The sequence below is a fragment of the Parasteatoda tepidariorum genome, chromosome 8, assembly GCF_982258835.1.
Source record: "Parasteatoda tepidariorum strain Cologne lab strain chromosome 8, Ptep-v5.0, whole genome shotgun sequence".
NCBI lineage: Eukaryota > Metazoa > Arthropoda > Arachnida > Araneae > Theridiidae > Parasteatoda > Parasteatoda tepidariorum.
The window spans coordinates 64,048,055-64,063,539 of NC_141762.1; the positions used below are offsets into that span (position 1 = coordinate 64,048,055).

At 27.9% G+C, this 15,485-nt stretch overlaps 1 protein-coding gene across 1 annotated transcript in view; it reads left to right on the top strand.

Annotated features, from left to right (window-relative positions):
* LOC107436158 (SAM and SH3 domain-containing protein 1) overlaps positions 1–15,485 on the top strand; it is a 100,617-nt gene that overhangs the window by 19,882 nt on the left and 65,250 nt on the right. The gene's annotated exons all lie outside the window — the stretch shown is intronic.

A 15,485-nucleotide genomic window follows, 5' to 3' on the forward strand; every position in this document is an offset into this window, starting at 1 on the left:
TCAAGTAACCATAAATAAAATGATAATCAAACTGTTAAGTTTGAGAAAAATTGTTTATTAACTGTTTTCACCTAATACGGTTAAACAACCCGAATTTTATCGCACCAACTAGAACCACCAAATGAAGCTACTTAGTTCTTTGCAACTACGGACATATCATAGCCGAGAGGGCTTATGCGTCATTCTCATGACAGGCAGAACTGGAGTTCGAGTCCTAGTGTTGACATCACAATATTTCCTCCATTCCCTTCAACACATGAAGAATTTCCAGTGTCCGGCACTCTCCAATGCCCATTACCTCACGAAAAGCCAAGCTCCTATGTCTAGTTAAATAATTAAAAAAAATTTTGTACGTTTTTGAAAAATGCTAGTAGTAAATGGTTAAAAAACAGTATAGTTTTGTATTCGTCGTTTTATAACCATACTTTTTGTAAATGGCTTCAAAACCATAAAGGAAAAAATGTTCCTTACCTTAAACTTTACGGTTAATTGGATGGATAGATAGCTGCCAGTTATTTTACCATAATTTTAGAAAGGAAATTTTAACAGTGTATTAGGTAATGTAGTAAAACTTCGATTTAACGAAAAATGATACCTGTTCAGAACTATTCGGCATTCAATACACAGTTCTGAATTTGCTAATATAAAGAAATAACGAAACAAAAACATCCCACGTTCTCAAAAAAGAACGTATACGAGGAAAAAAGAATATTTTCCTAACTCATGATGTACATTTCTTTTGAAAAAAAAGGAAATATCTTGTGATATTTCTGCAGCATTTTGTAGAAAACCGTGTAGAAACTTTTTGACAGCAAGTGATATACTGGCTATTTTCTTCTGTTTGAAAAACCTCTTTTCGATCTCGAACCCTAAAGAGGATTTAAAGAATAAAAAATTGACTCCAATCCGACCCATAAAACGATATAAAACATTTTAGAATCTGCGAAAAATGTTTAACAAGCTAGGTTTTTTTTCTTTGAAATACCTGTATTGATACCTTTTGCATGGTTTAGTACCTATAGATTTTATAGGGGGAAAAAAAGCATTTTTGGATGAAACTCGTAAAATATAACGAGACAAACTTCTTCGGCTTTTATGGCATAAGAGAAAAATGGTGTTTTTTTATCCGTTTATGATATGATGTCATTATTTTGTATTTTAGGAATAGTATTTGCTTCGTATTTTCCTAAATAAAAAGAAATTTCGAAAATATGCCACTTTGTTTATTTTTTAAAAGAAATTTTATGTTCTTGTTTGGGGGGAACATATAATTCATATATAATATCTTTGACATCGTTGCATATGGAGTAAACATAAATCGTTCATCTTAATTTTGCCATTGTTACTCTGCATTAAAGAAATTGAATTATATATTTGATTATGTTAATCTGAATTATAAATTATATTCTGTTTTTGTTAAATCTCTGAAAAATATGCAATTGTTGTAAAACTTGCAGCATAGCTGAAATGTTTATTAATGATTATTAATGTAAAAGAAATTCTTACTTTGAAATATTTTACATGGAAAACATTCTCTTAAAACAGATTTATGAAGAAACGAGTTTTACATTATTATCTTTGATATTTTCGAATTTTGCCTATTGTCTATCGTAGGTTTTCTTTATCGCAGATTTGCTTATTTTCTTGGAATTTTGTTTAACCCTTTTAGGCAGAATTTTTATTAAACATATTTTTAATACTTTGTTTCATTGTTTTGCATTAATTTAGCTCAAAATAAGAGAAAAATATTATATCTTACATTTTTAATGATTTATTTTTATGAAATACAGCAAGCAACACCAATGTTTTTTTCTGTGTTAAAAGTAAAATCTGTCAAACACGGCTAACTTCCAAATAACATTTTTTCATATGTGTACTTATTTGAAGTTTTGTACCCATATGCGTCAAAGGATTATTACCGTCTTAAACTACCATTTTATTAATTTAAAGGTGGTTGTTACGTCATTATGAAACACTGCTTCTCTGAACATTATCCTTTTCATTCGCTTATTTTCGAATAAAAAACAACTTCTAATTTTTTTTTGTTCAAAAGTCATTAATGGTCATATATCTTTTGATTCATAAAGTACGAGAAAAGGGAAATAAAGAATTTTGAGCAAATCTTTCAAGTATTAAATATATATACATGAAAACAAGAAATTTTTGATCACCTGAATCAGGTTGCATATATAATATTCAAAAAACGTAATCAAGAAGTACACTGTATTACGAGTATTTCTGTTTGAATCTTCGCCTTTTTAATGTTTCATATAGCAAAACTATAATTATATAATTTATGTATATATAAAAAACTGAATAGCTCACTTTTCTTATTAAATACCCTACTGCATAATATAAAATGTCTGATAAGATTTTAAAATATCTTTTTGTTAGTTGTATTTAAAAAAAATTGGAGTTTTGCTTTTATAGTTACGTATACTCTAAAAACTTAAAGTTTATTTCTTTTTCAAACATGACGATGTTTATTTTTTTATAAAACAAAACTAAATTTCTTTTGCTAAGCAAAATTACAAGCTTTTATTGCTTGATATCAACATAATTCCCTTTCTTTCCATCACTTCCGCAAGTCAGTGGGTAGAAGTTCCAGCAACCATTTTACCACATCATCAATCAAATCATATCTAGTTTTGTAAGCTGTTCCAACTCTTCATGACGTCAGGTAAATCCATATCGTCATGTTTTGTTCAGTTTCGCATTCCAGACCACGTGATGAATGAGGCGCACTATCAACACCAAGCTTTTCCTTCAAGTCCGAGTTTGGATTCATTCATAGATACGAGTATGCATAATTAACTTGGTTTTTCTAATTATTTTGTTAATATCTCTCTTAATATAAGGCTAAGCATAATGGTAGTTTAAACGTATAGTCACATTTTCAAGAGAATATTTATGTTAGGTTTTTCGAATTTTAAATTCGTAGAAAAACGTTAATGACATAATTGAATTTCTCAGTTTTGAAAGGAAAAAACCACTTAAATGTATAATATTTTTTAATGCCCTCCCATATATTGACATTCGTAATTTGGCATCGGAAGGCAGATGTCTTGACCACTCTTTCAGGTGGCACCATATTAATTGGATCTTTACCAAAGAAAGGATAGCACGCTGACAGGGATTTGAGCCCGGGACCTTTCATCCATGGGGTCAGCCTCCTGACTACCATACAAACAGGCCAGTCTGTGAAATATGTTTTGGCACACTTTGTGGCGTCATTTTTGGCTTTGACTGTGATAAAAGTAAGGTAATGCTCAATTTTGAGAACATGCAAGTTTGAATTTGATTTTGAAGGCGAGAGAAACGAGGAAGGTAATGCACAATTTTGTGAACATGCTGGTTAGAATTTGATTTTGAAGGCGAGGGAAACGAGGAAGGTAATGCACGATTCTGAGAACATGCAGATTTGAATTTGATTTAAAAGGGAAGGAAACTCGAGTGTCACTTTTCTTGATAGAATAGCCTTTGCCGATGACTCTTCGATTGAAAATATCTCTCATATACTCTACATTAAGATAGAATGCGAAGAAAAAAATAATACTCATGATTATTGCTACGGACATGAGAATCTAACTATTGATCTGTATTTACAATATAATTCATATATTGTCTGAACACTTGTTTCAATGGAAATTTAAAAACTCGATATGCATCTGCTGACATCACCGTGATACGAACCTGTGGTGTCCATGTTAGAAACGAGTGCTTTATCCCCTTCTAGTGCTTTATTCTGGATTTGAAAGTGTGTGTTGTATGTAATGTAAAAAATATTAAAACAATATTTTGTGAGATTATTTAAATTGAGGAAATAAAAGAAAATTGAGTGTTTTTACATAAGTTAATAAATTGTCCATTAGTTTATTTCATTTCCATATTTTCTGACATTTAGGGGTATATACAGATAAAATATTATAGTTAACCTCATTTTGTAAGCTTTAATAGGCCTTATGCTAAATTTGTTAAGCTTTAAAATGTCATACTTTTTTACGTCAGCGTATATTGATTGAAGGTGCATGTAGCATACTTCTACACTATTAGTTACAATGAAGTACTATAGTAAGTGATTACTTATTAGTATAAATTGAAACTTCAAAATAATAATTGAGGTAAAAAAAAATTACTGCGTTATTTTTCAAATTATGATTTTACGTTGTTGTTATTAATTATAGTGACATTTTCAACTTTTATGATGAATATTAAGATTTCTGGAACTTGATTACTCATGATTATTATTTTTAAAAAAAAACTGATTCGAGAGAAAAACGCTAATACTTCTTTTTATCATGTCAAATCCATCATATTTCAATTAAATAAACCATCATCTAGTGAAATGATAAGCACAAAGGAGTTATTATAATAATGTTGCAGTGCACCGCAATGTCCACTGGGAAATATGAGGACGGCGTTAAGAAAGGACGGAATAGTTTGGAAAGGGCGTTTAATACCTGCTTTCAGAAAATGTGGATATTCTAAACTGTATGGGTGTGACTTACGTTGCATACAATAACCGATACTGATCTAAAAATACAAGCAGTTAGACGGAAAATTAGTTTCCCGCTGCCTGGGGGATGCAGTGTAACGGTGTAAATTATAACAATCTTGCGATTTTTAAGCGTTATCGATCGCTCGGCGGTTATTAAATGAGATAATTTAGAGGTAGAAATTGTTAATCGATATAATGTTTCCGGCGTGAAAGTGATTAAAAAATGAATAAAAATGTTCTTTAAATTAATGAATACATTTGACAAATTTTATAAACTTGGAGTAAGTGTAACAAAAATGTCGTGGAATAAAAAACTAATTCTAAATTTTGCGGTTAAAGTTAGATTTTTTGAAATGTATGTTTACTTTAAACGAATTAGTGTAATACAATTCAAAAGAAACGCACAAAGTCATTGCCAAAATTAGTATACGATGTAAATATTTGTCTCGACGAATGAAAATTTCTGTAATCTTATTGTTTATTACTGCTATCTTATTGTTAGAAAAGATTGCTTACAACCACCAACTGCAAAGAAGTATTTATTATTATTTCTGCAAATTCATTACTTTTATTTTTATGCAACAAATAGGATAGATAGAGATTTGGTTGCATTTAAGGAAGCGTTTTTTTTTAGAAATTAGCAACTTTATTGTTTTTATAGCACTTTAAATTGCAAAGGTTTGATTATATTGATAACTGTAAAAAAGTAAGTAATAAAAAGTTTAAGTTTTAAATTCATAGCTGTATGTAAAGAAGTTTAAATTCCAGCTTGTATCAAAGTTAGCCATTTTTTTTCAATGGACATACACAAACATTCTTATTTTAGAACACATTATGCTGCAGTAATCTAGAAGAAGTAGCGTATAAAAGGAATAGTCTTAAATGATTAATATATACTTGTATGAAATAAAGCAAACTATTTTACTTGTAAATAAAACAATTTTCAGTACCTAATTTTTTTCATAAGTTATTGCACGCTAAACTGTCTATGTCTAAAACCGATGTTAACACTTAATAGTTTAAGAGATCTGTATGTGTGCAAAGATTTTATTTGTGAAAAAAAGCAATAAAATTTGTTTACAATTTAGTTATTGCAACTCGAGAGGAAATGAAGTGATTATGTCAAACCACGTGATTTAAATCAGATTTAATTGGATACCCGTAAGTGACATCACGCGTGTGTCGAACCTGATTGGTTTCTGAATGAGCAAATGCCGATATTTGCCTACAATGATGTTACTTGCAAGTACCCATTTGAAAAATCTAAGTTTTTCGACTGAGCACAGCTACCTCGCTAATTAAAGTATTTTTGAAAATCAAGCCATAAGAATTCAGAAGAAAATATCAGTAACATTTAAAAACATATCGATAACATATAGTTGAAGAAGCCATAGTTGAGCTAGAAGGAGCAGAAAATTTGACTTAAAAATGAAATAGCCTCTCCTGTTTTGTTCCAATTTAATACTTGTATGGTAAATATTTTTTAAACTACATAAAATTTAAAGGAATACAGTTCAATCTTAAGAATTCTGATCGTAAAATAAACAAGTAGTAAAAGTAGTACTATGTTTTTCAGGTTACCTAAATAAAACGTCGAAAAATCGTTCATGGAAGGAAAGGAATCTCTACTTCTGCAAAGTTTTACGTCTTACAGTGGAGAAATGAAGCCAATAAAATCGCGCCAAAGAAGCCTTTCAGATTTGTGTTTTTTTTTTCTATTTTGTTTTACGTTTTCAATTTCTTTTTCTATATCACAAGGAGCGAATTTCACGGCATGTCAATTTTCCCTCCTGCTGCCAGATTGATCGAACAAGAAAGTTTTTTTTTTCTTATTACTTTCGCTTCAACTTTTTGTTTATTCTCTTCAAAACCTAGAGGCGCAGAATATGTCACACAGAGCGAAAAAGCTACCTCGATATAACGCGCTTGTAGTTTCTTGCAGGGTAAAAAGAGTCTACATGTGATATGACTTAAAAGGAAAAGTTACCCGGGTAAAGTAAACAATAGAGAATTTTTATATAAGAAGATTGAAAGAGAAAAAGAAGGATTTTTTAAAAATTCAGAATAAGGCTCTTCTTCCTCAGATATACTGACAACGGAATATTCTGTATTTTTCAAAATGTTTCTAAGATAATTACGTGTTCGAGCAAAAGATGTTTTAAAAAATTACTTGAACTATTTTCCTTTTTTGAACAAATGTGCATTTGTGTGATTAAATACTTTGTAAAAAAATACCGACGATCATGGTGTAGATACTTATTACTTATTACCGTAAAATTCATTTTTACTGGAAGGTATTACGGAATAAAAAAAACCCTGAAAATTTGTAGTTTTTACAGTTATAATTAGCATAAAATCACTGAATCACTCTAATTTAATAAATATTACTGTAAGAATTACGGTCCACTATTTTCGGTAGTTACACTCAAAGTGACGGTACTTTATACCGTAACTTGAATCTGCAATTTTAGCACTGTAAAGAAAGTGACATTAAAGGTGAAGATCATTGACTGTAGGATCACAAATTACAGATTTGTAAACGCTTTACATATAAATTGATTCACTAATCCTATCATTCACTAGTATCGTGATTCACTGATTCTCTCAATTGATAATACTCTGATTCTCTGATTTAATTATACATTCATTTTTTGATACATATCCTTTTACTGAGAAGGATGTATCAAAATTTACTCAATTTCTGATTAACTAGTTCAGAATGATTATATAGTTGCAAACTATTTAAAATTCTAAGAGCTAGGTGAATAGTTGCAACAAAATTGTTTTCAGCTATTGTTCTTTATTATGTTGTTCTTTGTTTGTTATTATTGTGTTTTTGTTGAGAAATAACTGTTTTAAATTCACAACCGTTATGAAAGTACATTTTATTCATTAAAAAAAACGCTATTTCATCTGGTGATATAGATTCCGAGTTAACCTTAACAAGAAGTTAGTAATTACATAAGCAGGGTTTTAAAAGTTAGTCAAAAGCAATGTTTTAAATCTGCTATGATTCTGCTATAATGATTCAACGCAGTTATCATTCGTTTCTGAATTTATTGTCAACTGCTTTTTTCCTCAGATGTTAAGAAACAGTATTAAATATCAATATAGTACTTAAAATATGCGATTATTTTTCTCTAATGAGTTATAATAAAATTAATTATAATTAAATAACGTAATCTATATTTCGAAAAAAAAATAATGTAATAAAGTTATAATTCTTCAGCGCTGACAGGCCTCTAGTCTATTTAAAACTTGTTTCACTAAACGTTCGTTGATAATAACCATGAAGCGATCGATAATGGTTAAACAAGTTCACCATAACAGCAAATTGAAGACTCTGCGGTTAAATATCAGGAAACCGATTTTTCAACTAAATGTTCGCATTTTCAGATCAATATCTCTCTTTTTACGAGTAAAAGTCACACCCATTTAGTTTAGAATATTCATATGAGGGGAACGCAGTTTTCCGCTGATGTTTTGAAGGAGTTGAAATTTTGAATAATAAGTACTGTTTTTTTCATAGCCAATATAAAATATGAGGGAATCGTGATATTTTTTTTTATTAGAATAGTCTAGTATTTACCTTACTGTAATTAAATTTTTTATCTATTTTGCGCAAAAAATTATAATTTATTTGTTTCCTTTTAATACTCATTCTCATAAATAAAACTCTCACTATTGAGGATTCAGCATTTTTCGAGCTGTATTTCGTTAATTTTGAGTATTAATTCGTCACGAAATCATGTGATTTGTGATAAAACACGAACTTTAAAATCTATGACGAAAATGTTTCCTCAATTCGGAACCTTATCGTAATGCATTGTGGGAGATAACTAACTAAATTTACGAAACTGGAAAAAAGACTAGACTATCGAAAATAAAGTTATGAAATAAGTCGACCGGAATGTATGGTGGTCTCAACCCGGGAAGACCCGGGGTTCGAATCCCGCTTTGGACATGACTGTAATTTATCTCTCTGTTTTATCTATCCTTCTCATGTTGTTAGGGCACCATAAATCTACTTATATGGTGCTCACGATAAAGATATTACTCAGAATGTTAGATACATATGGCACTGCGAGTTTTTTTTTTTTCAAAAAATAGATGACAAAATATTTTTTCTTTTTAAATTTTGACGAAATTCGTTTCCTTGAAGAAGTGACGAAAGTAATTTCGCCTCTTTGACGAAATATTTACTAGGGACATATATCAGGAAATGGTTTTTTCAAAAACGAAGAAACCTTTGTGATATTTGAGTATTCATTTTCGACAGTGCGGGCGTAAATGATACTTAAAATAGAACTGGATACTATTTATAATACTACTACTTATAGTAATGCTAGTATTTATATTTTATAGCACGGCTGAATACTGCTAAAACTGAATTTTAAACATTCAGTCCGATATAAGCATCGAATACATTGTTCAGATTCACGATCTCTGTCATTATTGCAAAATAATCACAATCGAACAAAACACAGAGTGATTATATTTTATTGTACCTTGTTTGGACTCATCTAGAGACAGCTTTGTTTGACAGATGTGGATGAAACTTGTTATTCGCACTGCATGAAACATGAGGAAACTAAATGCACTTTAAAAAATTAGTAAAGTTTAAAAAATTGTCTTAATTTAGACAAAAAGATGGCGTTTTTCATGTACAAAAAATGATTTCTACAGGCTAAGGTGTAGAATCGGGGGTCACTTGGTTTGGCGATAATTTTCATTAACTTTTGCTGAATGAAAATTTTGCTGAATGAGAATGCCGTTTTTGGTGAACACGATATTCTCTCTAAATGAGGCCCCTAATCTATCACCTTCTTACAATTTCTATTTGGAGCAGCATTTGATAGCCAAAATTACTGACGTTTTTAATTATTCATCCCCATGACATTGCAGAAGAAAGAATGTGTGTTTTTAGCAAAATTAATTTATTAATAATATGTCAAGTGCATAGCGAAAATATTAGTGGCCCTGTTGCTACAGTAGATCGATAATCCCATAGTCTTAAAGTTAAGGGATTCCATCGTGTTTTGAACACGTGTTAGGCAAAAAAGAATGCACATTGAGCATTTGCTTTGATTTAATAAACTTTTGCAGCCCAAACAATGGTATTTTTTTAAAAATTTATTCCATTATGGGTTGAAATTTAAACTAATTTTTGTTGAAGATTTCTTTACTCCATGGAGCGTACAACGAATATGCCGATCTTCTACATTCGACTACCAGAAATAACTGTATGGTGGACCAAACAGGGTATTCATATTATACAGCAAACACTCTCAAATAATTCTTACAGGGAGTAAAATTCTGGTGAAATTATAGAACTGTTTTTTAAGGACATTTCTATTAAAAAAAGAATGTATTACTTATTTGAGTGTACTACTATTCTTTAAACCTTTTTTTACTAATCGTTTTTTATAGTTAAAAAGTATTAAGCATGTTGTACTAATGTATACACCCTTTTTTTTTAATTAAAAAAAAAGAATGTATTATTTCTTTGAGTGTACTACTATTATTTAAACCTTTTTTTACTAATCGTTTTTTATAGTAAAAAAGAATTAAGCATGTTGTACTAATGTATACACCCTTTTTTTAAATGACAAAAATGATTTTATGTTATAAAATTTTACCTGATGTTAAGTATGAAAAATAACTTTTTCGTTATGAAACAAGAAGAATTATAACTAACGAAAATAAGTCTTTCCAAAAATAAGGCTCTGGAGATAGAATACAAGTTAAAATCAATGTTTTATTTTCACAAAATGAAGTCGCCTTTCAGAAAAGCTAAATGCTTAAATTATTTCATACATTCATCTAAAAGATATTTTTGAGCAATAAAATTAATGTAAATTTAAAAATGGTTTTTATATTGTATCATAAATGGTTATTTGAAACTTCTCTTTTCATTTAAATAACTATATATCAAAGGCTTAAAATATTATTCGAATCAGAATCATAAATTCTACCCGCATTCGAATTGTTTGATAAAGAAAAATGTTTTCGTATCTCCATTCGCTGTCTGATAGTGAAATTTGTCTTTGGGAATTTTTACACAATTTATTTCATGATTTGGCATTGATTCACACAGCCGGCTTCTGAGAAATTGTTTCCCTATTTTGTGTTGGCGAATGTTTCCTGTCAGTGAAGAAAAATGAACCTCTATTGATTGCGAACTTTTAATGGATTTACCGGAAAATGACAAATGCTCCACTTCCGGGATTTTCTGCGTATTTATTCTATTTGAGTTTGCTTTTCTGATCTATATGGAGAGATAATTACCAAATATTGAGACGTTAGTTTTGAAAAAAGACCTATGTACATTTTTTTCAAAACAATATTGTGAAATTTCGTAACTTACCTGATTTAAATTTGATTCATTAATATATGTTCAGACATGAGTTCAGCAGAATGATTTATAATTTAAAACAATCATTCTGATACAGAAATTTATCCCTTATTAAGAGTCAGTCTAGTAATATTTATTATTTAGTGACTAGCTAGATTCAGTAGAAAACTTTTTAAAAAAATTCAGAAATTATAGCTGAATTAATTCAAATTTTTAACGAAAACTTTATCATTGATAACTACTTGGAGAAAAAAAATGTTTAATAAACTATTTCAATGCAAAACAAAAAATAAATATCTTGCAAAGGATTGTGACCAAAAATAATTATGAGAAGTTATTGTAAGAAATTTATTTAAGATAGTGATAAAATTTGTGTGCATCATTTTGTTCCTTATAAAATGCTCTAATTGAATCCGCTTTTTACAACAGATGATCCAGAAAGGAAATAAATGAAAATATTTTTGAAATTAAATTATTAAATAATGAAATTAAATTATAATTTTGAAATGAAAATATTTATTTAAATTACTTAACTGAACTCAAGTGAATAATTTAAAAATATCAAGCAAAAGTGTCTTATTTTACTTAAAGTTATGAAAATCACGTAATTCATTCCATTAAATCCATGACTATCTGTGCATGATAATAGGCAAAGCATTGTTTTATATGAGTTTATGCGTATTTTATTTCAATCTTGCGTTTAAACAGTTTTTAAAAAATTACATTATATTAATTATTAAATATATTTATTATGTAAATAAAAGTAATAATTATAATAATTATTTATGATTATTTAAATAAAAGTATCGCCTATAACTCAATAGTGTCCAGTTTAGGATTCGTCAGCAATAATGAGTTACTTCGTTATTACATTAGCTTTATTAAATTAATTCACTTTTGAATATTTATGTTTTTTATTTCTCACTCAATTAGTAAGTTAATTCTTTTTTAATTAGTCAGTTATTTCAGCATAAAATATATTAATTTCTTTTTTTGTTCATTAAAACAATGAATTTCCTAAAACTCATAATTAAATTATTTCGAGAAACATTATATTAACTAGTTTTAATAATGATTTTCTTCTTAAATAATCTCGAATTTTTCATCTGTAATATTTGCTAGAAAACAGCAAGTTTTGTCATTTCTGACAAGTTTACAGTTATTTAATATTAAAGTTGTTATAAATAACAAATTTCACTGTAATAAACTTTTAATCAACCTTGTCATTAAGTCATAGTGTTATGACAAATTTGGTTTTTGAGTTCACATAAAAACGGCAAAAACAATCATCACAAAAAAAACTATCTCCAAAAACAATCTAAAAACATTACTTAAAGCGCTATTCAGCATAAAGGAATTTATTTTCTTCTTTTTCCAAAATTAAAACAGCGCATGGAATGGAATAGTTGATTTTTAATCACATTTAAATTCTTTTATTATGAATTAAAACATGAAACCACATTCCATTTGGAGGTCAGACGTGACAAATTGTTGCCACCAATTTCAACCAAATATATATCTTCACGCTTTCCAGATTCATGCAGACGATAAAACCTATTAGAACTATAGAGTTACTTGCACTTAGAAAGCAACAGAAACGCAGTCACGTTCAAGCTATATTCCACCCATCTCCACACAACTGCTCTTTCCGAACGCGATCTTTAATCATCTGTTTGGCGTAACTGCAACCATGCCATTTCGGAACTGAAGATGAACGCGTGACCATAGATACAATCAGTAAACACGATGGAACAGTTTGAGAAACGTCTTATTTTCAGAATCTTCAGAGCCTACATGACTTTTTTTCCTTGATGCTAATTACATGTTATTTTGGCAACAAAGGAAGATAAAGAATCATTGAGAAACATTATTTTCGAACATTAGAAGAGTTTGAGCTTTTAAACTTTTAGAATGGAAACTCATAAAACTAATGATTCGATGCTCTCAGGAAATGAGATAAATTTGTTTACTTAGTTTTATAAGTTTAGTGTAATTAAATTTTGTATGCATAGCTTTCCTTATCTTTTTTCCTTTAAATATATTTTGTTCGTAATATTTTGAAAAAAAAATCTTTGGCTCATAAATAAATTAAATTGCGAAATATTTCTTATCTTATGGTAAATCATTTAATTTTAAAACTACGAACAATTTTTATTTCATTTTGGAACGTGTATTAAATCTCAGCTTGATCCATTATTGGGTAAGTGTGGCTAAAAATAGCAAAATGTTACAAGCTTTAAGTGAAAGAAATTATGTGAGATAAATTTTTTTTTCTATTTTCTCATTTCCATTTAAAATATTATAATTTATTCATTTTGAAACTTACCAATTTTAATATTTATTTAATTATTATTATTATTATTTTTTTTTTTATATAAAGTTAAATACTCTTTATACCATATTCTATGTATTTGCTTCATGCTTTTCTACAAAAATAAAAAATTAAAACTTTAATGATTAAAAAACTAAAATAATGAAACAATTTAAACAATTGCTTTAATGATTAAAAAATAAATGAATTTAAATGATTATAACAAATAATTTAAATGAATAAATAAATAATAAATGAAATTTATTCGAATGAGAAATTATTAATTAAAATCTAATTAAATTTATAAATAAATTATTAAATAGAACTCGTAACTTAATGAATAATGTTTTAACAAAAAAAATAAATATATGTCTTGAATATTTAATTGAATACTTTTAAATTCGAACAAGTAATGAATTTATTAAAATTTAAAATGATGAACAATTAATGTAGCAACTAAAATTAAAAGAATCAATGAAGAAATCAGAATAATTAAAAATTATTCTATAAATAACGAAATAATTCAAATGAAATTTTAAATTAATAAATGCATGAATGGCCGATTTTAATTTAAATGACTGACTGAACTAAAAGTTACGCAGTATTTATTTATCATTTATTTTGAGATTACTAGATTATATTTAGATATAATTTTTAAATATATTATTTTCTTGTTTTATTCTCATTGTTCGATTATTAATTCTCTTTAACTCGAAAAGAATATATGACGAGTTATTTTGCTACAAGAATAGGAAAAAATCAGAGTTTTAGAGATCTTTCAAATTCAAAACAGCGCTAAAAGTACTAATAAAAGAAACTTGAATATTCTCTAAGGCTAATTAAAGTTTTAAGCTTTTCAAACAGTAATACTATCAAACCTTTCAGAAAAAATTTCGATCGATTTATAGGAGTGATCTGTTATTATTAAAATCATTATTGATCTTATATTAAGTTTCAGCACACTAAGATAAAAGTGAATAAATGAAAAAAAGTGGAATATATAACTGCTTCTGTACTAAAAGTTTGAATTAAAATCACTAACATGACGCAGAAATATGTCGAATTTTTCCTTTTTGTTATATATTGGGAAAAATACTAACATTTCTCCCTTACATTATCAAAAATTAAGCATGTCTCCTTAATTTCTTGGTGATGGATAATTTTTCTCTCCTAAATATTTACTCAATTTGTCTTCTTACTTCGTTATAATTTAACGCATGAGCCAATCTTTTATTTTTATTGCATAGCTGATCTGTAATTTTCAAACTTTATATTTACTTTAGATTTTTGAAACTCGCAAAATATAAAAAGAGCTCACGTTTTCACCACTTTCTTAATAAATATGTATTTTCAGAAACTGCGCGTTTTCCTTTAAAGTACATTAATTCCGATGGTTTTTCTTTTGTTGAAAAACTATATTTACAATGATTTTACCTGCTCAGGCACATTCTTGTCAAATTCCTGACACTTTCACATCAAACTGTTTCTTAGTATTGTTTACAGATTTGTACTTTATCATTTACTAAATTGAAACAGATTTCTGGAATTTTTAGAAATCAGCACACACTGTAGGAAAATTTAAATCAAATTCAAGTTCTCAGGGTTACTGCATTTCTTACCATGAAATTCACTTTTACCAGAACATGTTTCAGAACAAAACAATCTGACAGACCGTAATTTTTACAGTAATATTAACTGCATAATCTATTAATTACCGTAAAATTACCGTAATCTGAATTTTTAGAGTAATATTTACCAAATCAGTCTAAAATAAATATCACTGTAAATATTACTGTATAATATTTTACGGTAAAATAAATTTCACGGATGATGCACTCATACTTAATCCATGTGTCGCCGGTAAATAATACCGTAATTTTATCCGGAATTTTTACAATGCAATACGCAGAAGCGCCTTATTATCTCTTATTTTGCAATTATTTTAAAATTGAAAATTTATATTAAACTGGAAAAAAATAGTTTATATTTTTTTCTAGTTTCTATTTTACCTAGAAAAAAAATTTTAGTTTATGTTTGAACTACAAATTTTTAACTAGAATTTTTTTCTAGTTAATAATTTCAATTAATAATTTCAATTAATAATTCAATTAATAATTTAGACTATAATTTTTTTCTAGTTTATATTTAAACTAGAAAAAAATTTAAGACTACTAAAATGATGAACATCAAAATAAATTCCAAATTCAGTAATTCCTCTCAAAAACATCAACGGAGAATCTTATTAGAAGTAAAAAACATATTCAACCACGTAATTTACTCAAAGAATCAAAAATAATAGCAAGTTATGATGAAAAAATAAA